This window comes from Ovis canadensis, chromosome 24 (genome assembly GCF_042477335.2).
Source record: "Ovis canadensis isolate MfBH-ARS-UI-01 breed Bighorn chromosome 24, ARS-UI_OviCan_v2, whole genome shotgun sequence".
Lineage (NCBI taxonomy): Eukaryota > Metazoa > Chordata > Mammalia > Artiodactyla > Bovidae > Ovis > Ovis canadensis.
In genome coordinates, this window is record NC_091268.1 from 57,304,683 (window position 1) to 57,317,352 (window position 12,670).

A 12,670-nucleotide genomic window follows, 5' to 3' on the forward strand; every position below is an offset into this window, starting at 1 on the left:
AGAGGAGTTGTGAGCACCTCGTGGGTGTCGTGTGAGGCAGTGGGACCAGCCCTGGAGCCCAATCCAGTGTCGCCTGGGAAGGGGTGCCCGACGGCTGGGCCAGGCTGGGAGGAGCCCTGTGCCCTGAAGTGGGCGTGTGCGCGCCGGGTGGGCAGGGCCGCCGGGCGCAGGGTGACCGCGGTCCTGCCTCAGTGCCTGGGGGATGTTCCGGGGGGCCAGGACCCTCCTTCCCGAGGCAGAAAGGAGAGCAGCGTAGCCTGCCCGTTGGCTTGCCCCTCCCTGTGGGTCGCTCAGCCGGCCCACCCCCGGCCCAACCTGTGTCCAGCCTGCCAAGCAGGAAGGAGGCCCGCAGGGCCCTGCCTGCCGCCTTGGGCCGGCACCCACAGCCCGGTGTTTTCAGAGGATGACTCATCTGAGACCCACTGGGGAGGCTCCTGGGCTGTTTACCACAGGCCTGCCCTGGCCACAGGCTATTCCGGGAGCTGGGGGCGGGGGCAGCTGGCCTGGTAGGAACGCTGGCCTCCGGGTGGCGGGCGGGGTCCTGGTCTGCACAGGGCATCTGCTTGTGCCTGCCCAGGCGTCCCAGGCTTTGGGGCTTTAACCCTCGTTTGGGGGACGAAAGAGCATGGGGGAGGCCCCTGCCCTCCCGCATGCCTGGACCTGGGGCCGGCAGGGGTGATGGGCCTCCGCAGGGGGTTCACTCTGACCACTAACAGGAGGGGGACAAGAAGACCAGAGCCGTCTGTGCCGAGGGAAGTGTCCTGTGGATGAACCTGGCCTCCTGACCCCGCTGGCGGCCCATCAGGCACCTCCTGCGGGGACTCTGGCCCATTCACTCTCCCGCCTGCAGCCACAGCCTGAGGGGCCCCTGGGAAACAGAGCCCCTTTTGTGCTAACCAAAAACGACAGATCAAAAGCCAAAAAAAAAGAGCGAATCAAACAATAAAGAAGCTTGACTTCATTTTGTACATTTGATATCACTCAAATACATAATTTATATTATTTTCTATCACATATGGTATAGCCACCAAAAACTGACCATCTATCAGGAAAATTGTCAAGAAATTTCAAAGGAAGAAAATTTATAGCCTATTTACTGAGTGTGTGTGTGTGTGTGTGCACACGTACACATCCATAAGCATATACAATCTCCGGTTGGCTCTTGGAGTCTGTATGTGTGTATGTCCACATCCATGTACAGATACGCTTGGGTGTATCATCTACAGTCTGTTCACTGAACACAATGCAGTTTCATTTTAAAAAAGGTAAGCTTTAAAAATATTTCTGCTGGAAATTAATACCACAAATGAAAACACTGCTGAAAATAATTTGGGGTTCATGAAGGAAACCAAAAGGCAAATTAGACTATTTGAAAGTGAACGCAAATGAGAATAGTACCTAAGAAAGCCTGTGCAGGGCTGCCCGAGGCTCTCAGAGGGGAGCTGGAGCGGTAACTGCGTTTGCTGGGAAACGGTGACGACTAAGTGAACTAAACTTCAGCTCAAGAAACTGGGAAAAGAACAATAAAAGAAGCCCAGATAAAGAAGGAACAGTTCCGATGGAGCAGACCAAGACCGAATGCTGCAGCAAGCAAGCCACAGCGAGATGGCGCGCGTTGGGAGGCGAAAGGAGCTTCTCTGCAGGGACCAGAGGAAGCGGGAACGCTGTGAAATCTGGCGGGAAAGAGGAGCAAGCCCGGGCTCTGGGACAAGCGGGTGTGTCCAGAGGCATGGGCTCTGGTCGCAGGGGAGGGCGGGGTGGTCTGCACGCCCGGGGTCCCCCGGGGCCGAGGGTGGAGAGCTGCAGGTAGCGGAGGACTCAGGCCTGGCGAAGCGTCCGGGCGGAGAGACGGGCCCCGAGGCTTCCGCTGCCCCCGCTCTCCCGGGAGCTCCAGTGCTGGTTTGTGGGCCTGGGGCTGGACGCTGCTTGCTGGGTCGGCCGGCTGCGGCACCAATGCGCCAAGTGCTCCGTCCTGTGAACAACCAGGCGCCACAGCGGAGGTGCCTTCAATCGGAACAGAAAGGCACACTCGAGTGCTGGGGCGCTGCTTTGGGGCCACCTGGGTCATCCTGGCCGTGGCCCCCAGTTTGGGAGGTCCGGGCAGGAGGAGGGCCCGGTAATTAAAGACATTCTTCATCAGTCGTCTCTCTCCCTGTGATGACCGAGGGGCATTACCAGTTGCCCTCTGCTGCTGCTGCTGCTGAGTCGCTTCAGTCGTGTCCAACTCTGTGCGACCCCATAGACGGCAGCCCACCAGGCTCCCCCGTCCCTGGGATTTTCCAGGCAAGAACACTGGAGTGGGGTGCCATTGCTTTCTCCTGTCCTCTGCTAACCTGACATTATTCATCAGTCGTCCCTTTCCCTGTGATGACCGAGGACTTTGCTGGTTGTCCACTGCTAACCCGAATGTCAAAAGCCAAAGCTGAGAAGACTGACAACAATTTTGTCTCCAAGTGACACCGTTCTGTGTTTTCCTGGGTGCAGGGGAGTAATTTGAGAAGCAGGCATTTTGTAAAAAGGCGTTCACCAAACATCATTATTTTATGCATAAATGTAATTTACAGGCTTACTGATTAGAATGAAAATGCAAATATCAGACAAATAAGATTTGATATTTAAAGGCAAATGCAAGATTCAAGTGAGAGAATAAATTTCAGCAAAACTTCTTAATCAGAGCTGCCACCTATCTGGCTCTAGAGCAGATGCCTCCTTCTGACATGGTGGGGTGCCAGTCCTCCTGGGGGAGCAGTCTGCTGTGGGGCCCCCTGACGCCCCTCCAGCTTCAGGCCCACCCTAACGGCACCGCAGCCATGCTTCCAGCGACAAGCCATGTTTGAGGACCCCATCCCGCTCTTGAAGGTCCCATGGCTCCTCTAGAGTCGGGGGGACCTGGCCAGAGGGGCCTCCCACAGCCCTCTCCAGGGGAAGCCCCCTGAATCAGAGCCTCATGTCCAGACAAAACCTGTGTTCTCTTTGTTACCCTGGAAACAGATACAGGCCAGAGCCCGGTGCCTCTTCCCTGGCACGCCGAAGACCGTGGAGGCCACAGGTGCTTCTGGCCCAGCCTGCCAGGGTGTCTGCGAGCAAACGGCTCAGGAGCACAGCCCTGCCACGTGGCACCCAGAGGGATGGGGCCTGCGTCCCGAGACGGCTCACGGGGCAGCGTTTGTTAGGGTCAGATGGCGAACACAGTAAAAGCCAGGGTGTAAAGTGGCTTAACCTAAAGAATCTGGAACCAGCTGCCCAGAATGGTCTTTACATTGGAAAGTATGCTGTGAGGTCATCATTCGGGATTTTATAGGCCATTTCTTGGCTGAGTCCTAGGCTTGGCTTTGCAGAAAGGCGATGCTGTGCTTTACGACAGCAGATGGCTTTCAGCACGGCTCTGTGCCATCGCTGTGGTGACAGGCAGTGCACTGCCTGGGACACGCGGGCAGAGCCTGCGGGCCAAGCCTCGAGCGGGGGCCCAGGTGACACCTGGCCAGGTGTGCTCCCCGCTCCAGCTTCCCTGCCAGTCGAGCGGTTACAGCAAGGACAGCGCCCACGCCCTCCAGCCCCGTCTCTGGGCACGGCCTGGCCCAGACCAGTCTCGCAGGGACGGTATTCACTCTGGGCCCCACGGAGGCCTCTGGCCTCCCTCCTCCCACTTTGTTCTGCAGACACCTGCAGGAACCTCCTTGGCCAAACCCCATTCTCTTTATGAGAAAACAAGGAAAGCAGCTCCTCCTCTTTGTCTGAGCCTCTCCAGCCGAGGCCCTCACCGAGGGGTGAAGGCCAAAAGCCCTCCTCCTCCGCTCACTCTGCTGGACGCAAGGTCGACAGACCCCTTCCTGCCCGGGGCTCCTGTGACTGAGGCCAGACCTGCCCCAGCCTCGCCGGTGCTGCAGCAGAATCAGGACAGGGCTGAGTGAGCTCCAGGGAAATCACTGCGTTTGGCCCAAAGAGCCCGCGGCTTCAACCTCCTCCCAAAGCTTCGGCTCCTCTTCTGCTCTCTCTCCAAAGATGAATGGAAAACGTGGGACCGCCAGAGCTAGGCTGGGCCCTGGGAACCAGCTGCGTCACAGGAGTGGTGGGAGGGCGTGGCACCCAGGGCAGGAGCAGCAGGACGGGGCCCTCGGTGGGGACCAATCCCAGGTCAGGGCAGAGGGACTGAGGCCGGCCAAGACGGGAGGATCCAGACCCTTCTCTAGGGGGTCCCAACGGCCCGAGCCCACATCACCAGCTCCAGGCGGGAGGAGAGCTGGGTGCCAAGTGGACTCTCTTCTCTCAAGCTCTCCTGTGACCTGAGTCAACACAGCAGGCGCCCTGAGCCTCCCGGACCACCGTCCCCACCTGTCCCTCTGAACAGACCCGCAGACAGGGTCTGACCGTGGTCCACACTGGGGCTGCCCAGAGCTGTCTTGATTTTCTCTCAGGAGCCAGGGGAGGCCTCTGAGAGGCTGTGGGGGCAGCAAGTTCTCTTTGGAAAGCGCCCTGCTCCAGGCCTCGGGGGCCTGCAGGGGAGAGGACCTTTCCTGGGACGCAGCCTTGGTGAAGGTCTGTTCTCCCCCGTCACACCTGACGTTCAGCCTGCCCGCTCACAGAAGGCAGGTGTGAAGATCTGAATGATGTTTTCAGAGGCCTCAGCGCTTTGGGGTAAAAACAGGGTTAATGAGAAGGAAGAGCAGAAGTGGAGGGCTGGACAAACACTGCCGCCCACGATGACACAGAGAAATGGGAACTTTCCAGAAACTCCGCCCTGTAGTCACGGGGCTTCCTGCCCCAGGGCTGGGGTCCCCTGCTGGACCCATACCCTTTGTGCTGCAGGATGGGCGAGGGGAGCCCCCAGGGTTTGGTTTCCCTCAGAGGCTCCCAAGGCCCTGCGTTGCCCACAGGAGTGTGGCCTCTGTAGTTCACAGGGACCTGGAGTCGCTCCCTCGGATTCTGGGCACACGGCCAGCAGCAGCGGGCAGCAGGGGCCCAGGCGCAACTGGGGGGCATTGCTCCATCCTGAATACCTGGGAAGGGCCCCTCGGACAGTCACCAGGCTCCCAAAACCCTGAGGAGACCCCCAGGGTCTGGAGCCTCAGCTGTGACCCCAATTCAGTGTCTTTGGACCAAGAACAAAGTTAAGTATTTGGGGTGTGGCTGATGTTGTTTTAACTACCTATGAGGCAAGCTGATCTAAAAACAAAACCATTTTCTGAAAACACTGAGCTTGAAAGCAGTAGAATATTCCGGCCCCTCCCGTGCTCCCCCAAGGTTCCAGTCCCGCCTCCGTCCTGTGTCAGCAGCGGCGGGGTGCAGGGCCCCCGCGTCCACATCCCTTCAGCAGCGGCGGGCTGCAGGGCGCCCGCGTCCATGTCCTTCAGCGGCGGGGTGCAGGGCTCCCTCCTCCGTCCTGTGTCTGCAGCGGCGGGGTGCATGGCGCCCGCGTCCACGTCCTTCAGCAGCGGCGGGGTGCAGGGCACCTGCCTCCGTCCTGTGTCTGCAGCGGCGGGGTGCAGGGCGCCCGCGTCCACATCCTTCAGCAGTGGCGGGGTGCAGGGCCTCCGTCCTGTGTCTGCAGCGGCGGGGTGCATGGCGCCCGTGTCCACGTCCTTCAGCAGCGGCGGGGTGCAGGGCTCCCTCCTCCGTCCTGTGTCTGCAGCGGCGGGGTGCATGGCGCCCGCGTCCACGTCCTTCAGCAGCGGCGGGGTGCAGGGCTCCCTCCTCCGTCCTGTGTCTGCAGCGGCGGGGTGCATGGCGCCCGCGTCCACGTCCTTCAGCAGCGGCGGGGTGCAGGGCGCCTGCCTCCGTCCTGTGTCTGCAGCGGCGGGGTGCATGGCGCCCGCGTCCACGTCCTTCAGCAGCGGCGGGGTGCAGGGCGCCTGCCTCCGTCCTGTGTCTGCAGCGGCGGGGTGCAGGGCGCCCGCGTCCACATCCTAAAGCAGTGGCGGGGTGCAGGGCCTCCGTCCTGTGTCTGCAGGGGCCGGGTGCAGGGCGCCCGCGTCCATGTCCCTTCAGGTCCCGTGGTCCCCGTGGGTCTCTCAGGGCAGTCAGGGGACTTTAACAGAAACGCTGGTTTCTCCACTGGAGGCTGGATATCTAGGTCTAGGCGTCGGCACGTTTTGTGTCTGGTGAATTCTCCCTTCCTGGTCACCAGCTGGCTGCCTTCTCACCTCCTGGGGTCTCCTCTCACAAGGGCACTGACCCCGTTCACGAGGCCTGCACTGCCTGGACCTCATCCGCCCCCCCGCCCCCTCGTCCAAAGCCATCTCCTGATACAGTCACGTCGGGTGTTAGGTCTCAAAACCCAAACGTGTTGGGGACCCAGAGGCTCGGACTGCAGGAGAAATGGTGCAGAGATGCCTGGGCCTTGTCTCACCCCAAGCCCCAGTACAACGGTGAGACCGAGCCCTGCTTGGACCAGCCACCACCCCGCCCGCCCACCTTGTCAGCAGCAGGGTGAGTGAGGGAGACCACCAGGCTCCTCTGTCCATGGAGCTATCCAGGCAAGAATACTGGGGTGGGTTGCCATGCCCTCCTGCAGGGGACCTTCCTGACCCAGGCGTCTCCTGCATTGGCAGATGGGTTCTTTACCCCTGAGCCACCTGGGAATCGTGAGCAGCGGAACGGTGTGGGAAGTACCCAGAACTCAGACCAGCACCTGGTGGATATAACGTGGCCTGGGAAGAGCTGGAAGGGGAAGGGGAGGCCAGAGAGCTCCTCTCCCAGCAGAGAGGCCCTGAGGGGCTTCCTTGGGGCCCCTGCTGGCCCAGCTGCCAACCCAGCCGCCGCTCCCCTGGGGCCTGATCACCCTCTGCCCCACACCACCTGCAGACCTGCTGTTTCTGTGTCCACGCAGGTGCAGGCAGGTGGGCCTGGCTGGCCTCCAGGTGTCGGCGCTCAAAGCAGTGGCTGCTTCAGCCACAGTCCATCAGCCTCTGGGCAAGTTATTCCCAGTTCCTGAGATGCATCTTTTCCCCTCTGCCAAGAAGAGCTGGGCAGCCGGGAGGCCTGGGTCACCGGCCTCCTTGGCTCCGCCCCCGCCCTTCATCGAGCCCAATGCAGGAGGTCAGGGGCTCTGGGGTGACTTAGCCTCTGCTGGTGTCACTGGTGGAAGGCTGGGGCCCAACAGAACTGCACCATGGACACTTAAACTTCAGTTTCGTATGATTTGCACACCAAGAAAGAGCCTTCTTGTATTTGTCCCCTGCCACTTACATATACGAAAATCGGCTTGCTGCTAAGTGAGTGGAGGCAGGACAGGGCTCCAGAACTGCAGTCTTCTGCCCTGGCCTCACACGGCTCTTCTTAAAGAGACACTTCGGTTTGCATAACTTTATATTCCAGAATAGTGTATAAAGTCTCTGTTCGTGCACAGGTTTTTAAAAAGATGGCTGTGCTACTCTAGGATCACACTTACTGCGGAATTTGAAGACTCCCTCCTAGACTGCTGGGCCGCAGGCCACCCATCCCAGAGTCTTGGTGGGGGCAGCTCTTGAGACCACGCAGCCCCCAGCTCACACGCGTCAGAACACACGGGCTGGCCACCCCATCCACCTCTGCAGCCCCTTCTGCCCAAAGGGCCCCGCATGCTAAGGGCTGGCCACCAGCTGAGGGAGGTGAGCAGGGGCCCAGGCTCCACGTGAGGGTCAGAAGCTTCAGTTCTCTGAGTCAGACTCTGCTTGCTCTGGAGCTTTCACAGAGCTGTGCGTACACTTCAGAGACTCGGGTCCTGGGCTGGGGGCCGGCACACAGCCGTACGCAGATTTGGGAACTGGAAAAGAGTCCCAGGCCTCTACTCGGGTCCTCCCACAGGTCCTCCTGACTCAGGAGACCACTGGGGCCTCAGGAGCCCGCTGGGAGAGCTCGGAAGGGTCAGTGTGCCCCGCATATCAGATCTCCAACCCTCTCCAAACAAGCGCAGGAGGACAGCGGGCATGGCGCCCTGGTCCCGCTCCTGTGCGGGCAGGAGGGCCCCATCCTCTTGATCCCTTTGCAGGGTTTCCGTGCAGCTTGTCGGCGGGAGGCAGAGGGTGGTTTCCTGCATATCCTCTGATGTCTGGCAGGGACACACTGGTTTTCAGCCAGTATAGGGGGTGTGAGGCTCCTGAGGGCCCTGGAATGGGGTCCCCACAGCAGGTCCAGGCAGAGGATCCCTCAGAAGACCGGATTAGGCGGTGAGGCCTGAGCACCGTTCCAGCTCCTGCCCCCCAAAGAAAAAAAGGCAGAAACTTTCTCTTTAAGCCAAGGATAAATTAGCTAAGGGCAAACACAGCACAATGATCATTTATCATCTCAAGCCCGAGAGGGGACTGGAAACCCTGTCCTGGCCTCAGGACTCAAGGTCAGAGCTTCTGCTTTCCCTCAGTATTTCTATTTTTAACAATTGTGCTCAGGCCTCTTGCAAAAATAGCAAGAGGTGAGAACACTTCAAACGCTAACATGCTCCCCTTTGTGAGGAAACCGCAGGGATGCAGGGAAAACCGACCAGGATCTGGGCAAGTGGACGACGCATGTCGTCCCCTACCAGGGTGGGTGGCCCCTCAGCTCGCTGCACAAGTGGGTAAACTGAGGCGGGCGCACCAGGGTTGGCCCGAGAGTGAGGCCCTGGAGCCATGGGTACTGGTCCCTCCGAAACACAGGCCCCGGTGGCGAGAAGGCCCAGGTCCTGGTCCTGACGGCAGGGGAGCCGCGCGGCAGGGCTGCCACCCACGGGCTCTGGCGCGGGGAGGGCCTTCCCAAGAGCGCCCGATGGCTCAGACGCTGGGCGCTCAGACGCTGGGCACGCAGGCCCATCACAGAGAAGTTAGGACGCGCCCCTTTGGGAGGAGCTGAGGGGCAAGGGACATACACGTGCGCACACAGATGCGGACGGGTGTGCGTGTGTGTACACACATTCCTGTGTGCGGAGCGTGTGCATGCATGCTGGTGCGTGTGCATGCGTGCTGGTGCGTGTGCATGCGTGCTGGTGCGTGTGCGTGCGTGCTGGTGCATGTACGTGCGTGCTGGTGCGTGTGCATGCGTGCTGGTGCGTGTACACGCGTGCAGGTGCACCGATGTACGTGTGCACACATTGGCGTTACTGTGTGTACACACGTGCTGTGCTCAGTCAGCCGTGTCTGCCTCTCTGCAGCTCCGCGGACTGTAGCCCGCCAGACACCTCTGTCCATGGGATTCTCCAGGTAAGAAAACGAGTGGGCAGCCCATCCCTTCACCAGGGGACTGAACACTGTACGCAGATTCTCTTTTTTTTTTTCAGTTGATTAATTTATTTTAATTGGAGGCTAATTACTTTACAATGTTGTAGTGGTTTTTGGGCAGGTGGATTCTTTACCAGCTGAGCTATCAAGTGTGTGCAGGGCCCTGTCCCGGGCCCAGAGGTCAGGAAGCCCCTGCTCCTCCCCATCCAGGAGGCTAGGTGGCAGCCGCATCCTGGAGCAGCAGCCTGGAGGCGAGTGACCCCCGGGGCCACGGGCCCTGCTGTGCCTAGGGCTAGAATAACACGAGCGGGTCCAAGTCCCTCGGACCCTGCTGGTCTGGAAGGGTCACCCTCCACTGATGCCCCAGGGCGGCACCCCCGTCTCCACTCCTGTCTCCACCTGGGAGGCGGCACCTGCTCCAGCCTGAAGCCGTTTGGGAGCCCTGGGCAGGGAACAGAGACAGCAGGATGGCAGTCTGCCCCACCCTCCCGTGGGTCCTCGGCAGCCCTGGCCTGCCCACCTCCACCCGCACCGGCTGGCCGTGGCTCCCTGGAAAGGACCCCCTGGGGTTGAGGGGGCCTGCACTTTCACACATCTTGATTAACCCTCTGGACTACTCACCCCTTTGTTGGCTAAGCATACGTGGCACCATGCCCACAGGGAGCCGGGCACACTAAGCCCTTGAGCATGGCTGCGTGCAGGACTGAGAGGCCCGGGACTGAAGGACGGCTCTCTGGGGCGCTGCTCACACCAGGCGAGCTGCACCTCGCTCCTCTCTGGGGTGGGCGGGGGCCTCAGAATCACTTTCTCGGAGGCCTCACAACAGCCTCTCAGGATGGAGGCCGCTTCCTACAGCAGGGCCCCGTCCCGCAGACAGCCCTGGGCTAGCGCGGCCTTGCCCCAGGGAGGGCAGCTGCAAAGCTGGCTGGCCAGGGCCGCTGGTGTGGATCGCTGACAGGGGGAAAGGCACGGAACTGTGAGCTGGTCCAGAGTGGGCGCTGCTTCCCAGATCGCCCAAGACTCAGCATCGTGATACGACAGCATGTGGCCTCTCGTGTTTCCTGTGGTGAGGGGGCCTGGTGGCCTGGTGAGTCTCCAGCCTTGAGGGCCGCCGTGGGGTGGGGTAGGGATGCCCCTGGTCCAGGTCACACAGGCCTCTCTGCCTCCTTCTGCTCACAGCAGAATCGAGAGAGAGAGAGGGAGAGGAAGAGAGAGAGAGAGGGAGGGAGGTGGGGGTGTCAGAGCCGGATCACTGAGCTCCGAGGAGGCCTTCGCCCTGCACCGTCCCGCAGAACCTGGCCGGGGTCCCGGCCATGCACTCGGTGAGGGGGCTGCAGGAGATGCCTCCTGTCGGGGATGATGACGCCGAGACGTGGCACTTGTAGGGGCCCCCAGAGCCGGGCCTGTCCTCTCTCCCACGTGCCCGCCTCGGCTCCATCCTGAGGACCCGCCCGGGTTCCCGCCAAAGCCAGTGTCGCAGCCCTACTGTGTGCCACTCAGCCTTCCTGAAAGTCGAGACTCCTAAAACGATTCATCTCACCGGCCCCAGAAGGAAACTGCTCAGCGGAGAAACAGAAGCATAATCGTGGCAACAGAACGGCCTCCGTCCCTGAAGACGCTTGTGGCGCACCCTGTAAGGCGGCGCCCCCAGTCGCTCGGTGGTGAGAGCTCGCCTGAAATGCAGGAGACAGGCGAGCGGCCACTGGTCTGGGAAGGTCCCCGGAGGAGGCAAGGGCTCCCACCCCAGGACTCCTGCCTAGAGAAGTCCAGGGACAGAGGGGCCTGGTGGGACACAGTCCATGGGGTCGGAAAGCGTCGGACACAGCTTCGCAGCCAAGCAAGCGAGCGGGTGTGTGGAATGCGCGGAGGAGGAGGGCGCGGCGCAGCGGGTGGCGCTGTGGAATGCGACCAGTGACTTAGCTCCTGAGAAAGAGTCAAGCGCGTTTTAGAACCACGGCCTGTGCGCTGAGATGGGAGTCACGTGCGGTGTCCACGTTGGTGCTGAAAATGCGGAAAGGATTTGTTACAGTCACAGGATTACAGGTGGCGTTTCCTCGGATTTCTCTCCAACAGAGAGACAGGCTTTGCTAACAGAGGAGACGAGAGCTCAGGGCTGGGGGTCCTCGCTGCGCCAGAAGGGCCTGGGGGCTCGGGGCGCAGGGCCTTGTGGAGTGGAGCAGGGGGTCTGTGGGGGGAGGTCGGGAGAGCGTCTGACTGAGGGAGCCCCAACTCTGGGGGCCTCCCATCCAGGCTCCTCATAACAAAAAAAACACGAAGATCAGTGGTGCTAACATTCTCCCAAAATGATAATGGAGGAACTGATTCCTGGAAAAATTCAAGAGAATGGGAATTGGGGTGTGTGCATATATGCTCACCCTTCACGCATTGGCGGTCACGCAGGCAGTGCCTGGGGCTGCTGTGACAAGAAGCTTCCCTCCCCCAACGTTCAGGCCCCCATTCAAGCTGGGACGTGAGAAGCAACTGCCCGCCCGGCCCATTTCATGCCTCGTTAAGCAGGCACAGCGGACACCCAGCCCTGCTGTGACCTTGAGGAGAGCTTGAACTTATGCACTGCTAAGGAGGCTGGACTTAGCAAAGGTCAGAGGGAACTTTCAGGGAACCCTTATCCGCACAGAGTCGGGGGCCCATTTCCTCCTCCTGTGATCCTGTGGGTGTGACCAGGGCCAGGCTGGAGCCCACACAGCGAGGAAACCGCAGGGCGGCCTCACGCGTGGAGGCGGGAGCGAGGGCGGCTGGAGCCTCTGAGGGACAGACACACCCCCGTCCCGGGGATCAGGACAGGAGCAGCCCTGACTTCATGAGCCTTTTTCAACCCACGTCACATTCAAAGATTCAATAGGAACCAGAGCAAGGCAAATATCATATGATATTATTTATGTGTAGCATAAAAAAAGAAGGATACAAATGAACTCATTTGCAAAACAGAAGCCCGCTCACAGACTTAGGGAATGAACTGACGGCCCCCGGCGGGGAGAGGTGAGGAGAGGGGGTCCGTTAGGGAGTCTGGGGCTGCCATGCACACACTGCTATCTCCAGCACAGATACCGAAGAAGGCTCTGCACGGAGCGCTGCTGAACGGCTTCTAGTACCCGAACCGGGAGCACAGCTCGAAAGGAGAAGACGCACGTGTGTGCCGGTGTGGGTCACTCTGCTGCACGCCCGGAAACAGCTCGGCCCCGGGAGCCAGCTGCGTGCTGCTCCAAGTCGCTTCAGCCGCGTCCGACTCTTCCTGAGCCTAAGGACTGCAGTTCGCCAGGACCCTCTGTCCACGGGGATTGCCATGCCCTCCTCCAGGGACCTTCCCAGCCCAGGGACTGAGCCGGCGGCTCTTGCGTCTCCTGCTTTGGCAGGCGGGTTCTTTAACCACTCCGCAGTATAAAGTAAAAATGAAAAGAGGTAAAGTCCAACCCGACAGATTGATCGGATGAACAGATAACCAAAAATACATGTGAGAGAAAATGGACGGAACTCCCGCATGGAGC